This window comes from Lagenorhynchus albirostris, chromosome 14 (genome assembly GCF_949774975.1).
Source record: "Lagenorhynchus albirostris chromosome 14, mLagAlb1.1, whole genome shotgun sequence".
NCBI lineage: Eukaryota > Metazoa > Chordata > Mammalia > Artiodactyla > Delphinidae > Lagenorhynchus > Lagenorhynchus albirostris.
In genome coordinates this window covers 88,082,748-88,089,749 of record NC_083108.1, presented here as the reverse complement: position 1 = coordinate 88,089,749, position 7,002 = coordinate 88,082,748, and positions in this window count along the sequence as shown.

Below are 7,002 nucleotides of genomic sequence, written 5' to 3'. Positions count from 1 at the left end.
TTTATATTTCCTTGGGGTGCTTTCATTTTCATATATATTTTTTTTCATAACTGGGAGTAACTTTTATCTCATGTTGTTACCAACTCTGTTCAGATAACTGAAGAAAATTTTATTGTTCTGCCAGAGTTTCAGATGGTCGTGAAATCTAACTCCTTGTGGCTGCTGTTGACCACAGCAGGAGCGTAGCGTCTCGCCGTGTTGCTTCCTTCTTCACCCGCACTTCACTTGTTACCACACGCCAGTAAGTACGGAGGTGGGACGCGTTCACAGGAGTAACGCTCCTTCACGGGGAACCGCTCCTGAGGGTGCGGACGCACTGCACGCGTGCTTCCGGTGTCGTCCAGCCCCCAGCCTCCACTGACTGTCCCTCGCCTGCAGCAGTGGGACCGTGACTCCGAGTCGCAACCTTGTGGCTCCCCAGTCTCACCCGCCTTCTTCATCCATACTTCATTTTTGATCAGCGAGAGTAGACCGGATGTAGATTCTTCAGTTAAATGTTATCACTTAACCAGCATGGTAAAAAACGTACAGAAAAGGAGCAGTAAACCAGTGGTCACAGAATTCGATTTTGTGGTGGGTTGGACACATGTTTTCTTGTGTCCCCACCTCGTGAGCTTCTATAACCAAGGGTCAGGTATTACGTGTACCACCCAGACCTAAATGAAGATGCTCTCTGACCGCCGCCTTTCGTGGCCTTAACTTCCTGAAGTACTGAGGATGCAAATTTCCTTTCCTACAGTAATCATGAAGAGGGTGATTATATGTATCGGAACTTTTTCCTTTTCCTGTAAAGCTGCTAAACACTTGCAGGCGCTAAACTAACGAGTTGATGGGTTTATTTTTAAGTTGTCTCTCCGTCGGATAGCTGTTTCGTGCTGCACCCTCTTAACGGTAGTGCAGTGGGTGCTACCGGAGTGGTCCAGGTGCAGACTCCCGGGCAGCTGCTCCCCGGCTCAGAGGGGGTGCGAGTATGGGCAGCAGTGCGCACTGAGTGTGGCCCGAGGACTTGGTCTCAGCCCTCCCGGTCACGCGGTCTCATCCGTCCTGCAGCCGGCTAGGTGGGGACAGAAGTAGGATTCTTTATGCCACCGACGTCCAGTGTGGTAGACAAGCGTGCTAGCTGTTGGGAGAGTCTCCGAGCCTTTCCCTAAATGAGGAGGAGTTCTCAGCAATCAGTAACTGCCCGCCCCAGAAGCAGCATTTATTGGAATCCTTCTGCTTGCCTTCATGCTAGCTTTCACGTCACGAAGAGTGTTGCGGGTTCTCGTAAGAAGCATTCTTTGGCAATGACTTTTTCCTGGAAACACGGGAGATGTGACACTGGGCTGCTGACCCCTTTGTCTGCCTGTTCGGTGGGGTGCGGAGGGCGGCGCTCCTGCGCGCCAGCCTATCTCCAGGCGGAGTGGGCACCCCCTCCCGAACAGCGTGCTTCTGGCTCGGGCCGGAAGCAGCTCGAGGTTTGCGCGCTCGGCCCTCCTTCGCCTGGTCTGGCACTTGCGGGAGAGGCAGCACTCGGGGGTAATTCTCGGCTCCTGGGGCCTCAGGGCCTTTGTTCCGTCTGTGAGCTTTCCGTGTGCATTTCTAAAGACCCGATGGACATGCGGAGCGATTTTCCCGGTGCTTAAGCCTTGGTGTGTTGAAAGCTGGAACGCCTCATTTCCATCCAGAAAAGAGCCCCTTCCTTTGACCGACTCTGATCGTGATACAGTCCCCTGGTCTCTAAACCTCAGGGTTTCCCACCCTCGGCACCGTTCTCGCCGGCCCAGCCTGGCCCACGGCTTCTTCCCTGTCTCTGTTCCGTGCCCTGCCTTTCTCCGCATCAGCCGGAGCCTGGCTTAGCTGTGGAGGCAGCCCCTTAACGCTGTCCAGCCTTCAGGGTCGTCGTCCTCCCGCTGCTGCCCAAGCCTTCCAGTGGCCCGAGTGCCGCGCACATGGCCCAGCCTCCCGCCCGCTACCATCTGGCCAGGAGCAGCCTCTCTGGCTTCCCTTCTTAGCTGGTCCGCGTGCACTGGGTGGGCTCCGCAGGCCCCGCCAGCACTCGCCCGGGACGCAGATGTGCGCCATGGGGCAGCAGGCACAGCTCCTCAAGCCGGTGAGATGGTGCACGGCATCGACCGGCTGCTGCGAAGCCCTCCCGCATGGCGACAGCCTTGTCCTCGCCGGTGCTCTGGTCAGCGTGCGCACCTACCTGAGGCACAGTGTCAGCAGCTGACCCACAAGGGCCGGCAGATGGGGGCAAGCGATGAACCTGTCCGCTCAAGCCCCTGGAGACTGGGGTGACCTGTTCCTGCGATGTGACGGCCTCTCCTGGCCAGTCCGCGTGCCCACGGCAGGCCAGGAGTGCCCTGGCCTTGCCCGGACGTCTTGCCCGCTTCGCTTGCCCTGAGCTGCCCCTGCCTTGTCTCTGCTCACTGAGCACGTGTCTGAGTCGGGCTGGTGCTCACTGTTCCTAGAGCTATCTAAGAGCAGCCCCGCAGGCGGAAGAAGCCTGATTCGCAGCGTTTGGTGATTCCCAGGTGTAAATACCCAACTGGGGCACATGGGACGCTCCCACTGTGCAGTCATTGCAGCTGGGAAGGGGTGTGGGCTGTCGCAGGTAGGGGACTCTGGCCCAGCAGACTGTCCCCTAGGGATGCGACAAGTGAGCAGAAAACAGACCTGGGTCAGCTTCGTAAAACCTTCCCTGATCCCAACCCCGAATGACCCTTGAACCTGTGTGCACTTACAGATAGGTGTAAGTTTATACAGATAGGTATAAGCTTATACCACTTTACATCATGTTTCTTTTCAGCAATGTTATTTCTGGAGAGTCCCTGTTTCTCCTATTAGATTACAGGGCATCAGGGGCATGGGGAACACTCAGCAGGTGGATTTCATTGACAATGAGCCTCAGTTAGCCTAGTTCAGTAACTGAAAGACATGTAAAGAAACACCAACTGGGTTTCCTTCCGCGCTAATTTGGTGTAGAAATGGTGGCTACATATAGTACCACAACAAAACACTGCTCACAGAGCACTCATGAATTAGGAATAAATACCCTTCAAGATCTCTTAAAATTCTGCAAGATCCTGACAGCTTTGTGTAAAATAATCCCTTTGCTAATCTGCAAATGGAATGTCCAGGCTCCCTTGCCACTGCAGCTTCCTCAGTGGCTGCATCTTTGCCATCTCAGGGCTCCGAGGATCTCGGTGGCTTCCTGCTGTGGCCGTCCCTCGTCACTCGTAGGGCTGCACTTCCCCTCTTGAATCACCTGGGATGGGCTGCTTTCCTGACCAGACCCCCACCATGTGTAACAGCATACACATTTTTCCTCCTCTCATTGAAGGCTATTCACAATACATGTGAAACTAGACCTCCCCCCTCAGTCTCCGGGGCTGGCTCAGACCCTGGCCCTCTCGTGATCTGGGATCAGGAGTGAAGTTAGGAGACCGACTGCAATCAGCAATTAGGTTAAACCTGCTCCCTTCCCAAAAGACCATCAATCAGTTCCCCTAAACTTAATTCCTCTTCATTCGTGGAAATCCACTTCTACCTGCAGGGGTTTACATCTCAAATTCTCTCATTTCTACCTCACAAGTGAATAGTGCCCAGTATAGGGTTGGCTGCTTTTTTTATTATTATTTTTATTGGAGTAGAGTTGCTTTACAATGTTGTGTTAGTTTCTGCTGTACAGCAAAGTGAATCAGCTATATATGCACATATATCCCCTCTTCTTTGGATTTCCTTCCCATTTAGGTCACCACAGAGCACTGAGTCAGGTTCCCTGTGCTATACAGTAGGTTCTCATTAGTTATCTATTTTATACATAGTATCAATAGTGTATATGTGTCAATCCCAATCTCCCAGTTCATCACATACCCCTGCTTTCCCCTCGTTCTCTACGTCTGTGTCTCTATTTCTGCTTTGCAAATACATCTATACCATTTTTCTAGATTCCACATATATACTTTAATATACAATATTTTTCTCTTTCTGACTTACTTCACTCTGTATGACAGTCTCTAGGTCCATCCACGTCTCTGCAAATGACCCAATTTCGTTCCTTTTTATGGCTGAGTAATACTCCATTGCATATATGTGCCACATCTTCTTTATGCATTTCTCTGTTGATGGGCATTTATGTTGCTTCCATGACCTGGCTATTGTAAATAGAGCTGCAATGAACATTGGGGTGCATGTGTCTTTTTCAATTGTGGTTTTCTCTGGGTATATGCCCAGTAGTGGGATTGGTGGTTCATAGGGTAATTCTGTTTTTACTTTTTTAAGGAACCTCCATACTGTTCTCCATAGTGGCTGCGCCAATTTATATTCCCACCAACAGTGCAAGAGGGTTCCCTTTTCTCCACACCCTCTCCGGCATTTGGGTTTGTAGGTTTTCTGATGATGCCCATTCTAACTGGTGTGAGGTGACACCTCATTGTAGTTTTGATTTGCATTTCTCTAATGATTAGTGATGTTGAGCATCCTTTCATGTGCTTCTTGGCCACCTGTAGGGTTGGCTTCTTAATAGTGGAATTGTGTTTCCCCCCACCCCTGCTTTTATCCCAGTCTCGTTTAATGGAGTGTAGACTGCATTAGATGGTGGTGAGGAGAATCCAGCCATAATAGCATACCTATTGTTAGCTGGATTCCACAGAAAATCGTGGTATTAAGATACTGGTTAGGCTGGTAAAGGCTATGAGACCCCGAAATTCAATGGCTTAAATGAGAGAGGTTTCTCTTTCGTGTAACAGCCGAAGCAGAAAAACAGGACTGATGAGGGCAGCTTCTGGTGCCGAGGACACAAGTGCCTTCTAACCTCCAGTCCCATCTGTGGCCTCGGACAGCTGCTCTAGGTTCCACTTGTTACTGTCTGCATTTTCCCAGGTGGAAGGCACGTCGCACACCCTCGTTCCAGGGTGTCACTCACTAGCTGTGTACACCGTCTGTTGCCTCCACTAAGTCACCAGGCCACAGGATGTGTGTTTGTAGCAGTGTGTCCAGCTCCAGCTGGGACTTTCTGTTATCAAGAGGACGGATGCTACTGGCAACGGCCTCTATCGCAATACACAATCTCTCAAATCAGTCCCCTGTGCTCTGAATTCCTGGGATTTATGATTACTATAACAAAATCCCTCATGATGGGGGCTGACCCTGCTACCCTTGAAAGGCATGTATATATATACAACTTTTATGTTTTTTGAAGTATGAAAGAAGGGGTAATAACAGCTAACGTTTATGAAGTCCTCACCTTGCTCTGTAGCAAGAGCCTGGCACATATTAATCCTCATCTCTGAGACAGGGGCAGTCATCCCATGTTACCCCTGAGAAAACTGCAGCACAGGGAGATGAAAGAATCCACCTACAGTTACCCAGCAGGCAGGGAAGGTCTGCCCAGGGCCTGGCACTCATCACTGCACAGTGGCACAGATTCACAGAAAGGTCAAGACTGGGGAGCAGCTGGGGACTGAGGTCTGTTCTCAGGTACTTAGAAGTTAAAAACAACAAATGGTAAGATTTCATTCTAACATGGTGCTTGCTCTTCCTTTTTATTTATTTAGGTTGCGCTGGATCTCACTTGTGGCACACGGGATCTTTTTTTAGTTGCCGCATGCGGGCTCTTAGTTGCGGCATGCATGTGGGATCTAGTTCCCTGACCAGGGATTGAACCCGGGCCCCCTGCACTGGGAGCGTGGAGTCCCACCCACTGGACCACCAGGGAAGCCCCTCTTCCTTTTTTTTTTTTTTTTTTTTTTTTTGCGGTACGCGGGCCTCTCACTGTTGTGGCCTCTCCCGTTGTGGAGCACAGGCTCCGGAAGCGCAGGCTCAGCAGCCATGGCTCACGGGGCCAGCTGCTCCGTGGCATGTGGGATCTTCCCGGACCGGGGCTCGAACCCGCGTCCCCTGCATCGGCAGGCGGACTCTCAACCACTGCGCCACCAGGGAAGCCCCCCTCTTCCTTTTTAAATGTAGACAGAATTTACACTAAAATAGGCACCGATTTTAAGCGTATGTTTTGGTGAGTTTTGACAAATGTCAACCAATGTGTACCTGTATTACTATCAACACAATAAGATGCAGAGCGTCTCTTTCACAGTGAATGTCCCCTCATGTCCCTCCCAGCTCACCACCCCACTCAGAGGCAACCCCTGTTCTGATTTCTATCACCATAAGCTCTGCCTTACCACTTTTGTGTGGGGTTCTTTTGCTTAGCATGGTTTTCAGATTCAGCCACCTTGTTGCTAATAATAAACCTCCATAGGATTATCATATGATGATTCCAAATTTGTTTATCCATTCTTATGGGGTTTATCCAAACATCTGGGTGTTTCTCGTTTGGCTATTATGAATAAAGCTGCTATGAACATTCTGTGAACTTTCTTTTTCACACCTAGGGCTGCACTGCTGAACCATAGGGAGGCCTACGTTTAACTTTACAAGAAACTGCCTCATAGTTTTCAAAGTGGTTGGCTCATTATACACTCCTACCAGCAGTGTATGAGAATTATAAAACTGCTCCACATTCTCACCAAAATTTGATACTGTCTTCTAATTTTAACCATCCTGGTGGGTGTAAAGTAGTATCGTGCTGGGTTTAATTTGCATTTCACCCATCCTCAAATTCACTGATTCTTCTGTTGTGCTCGATTGACTGTTAGTACCATCCAATTTTTTTTAACCAAGGATGTCAATTTTATTTCTTTAGGTTTTTTTCTATTTAAAAAGTTAATGTATAAATTACACAGTAAAATTAACCCTTTTTATTGTACATGCCTGAGAGTTTTGACAAGCATATGTAGTTGTGTGACACTACCACAATTAAGACAAAAGCTTCCAGCAGTCTTTAAAATTCCCTAAGCCACTTTATAGTCAGCCCCTCCCCCGCCCGCGGCGACCACTCCCCTGCCTGTCCCTTTGCGTGAACGTCCAGTGAATGGGGTCACACAGCGTGGAGCCTGACACCTTAGGTACAGCTGTGCATCCGTTTCTGGGAAGCCGTGGGTGCCCACAGGGCTAGGGTGG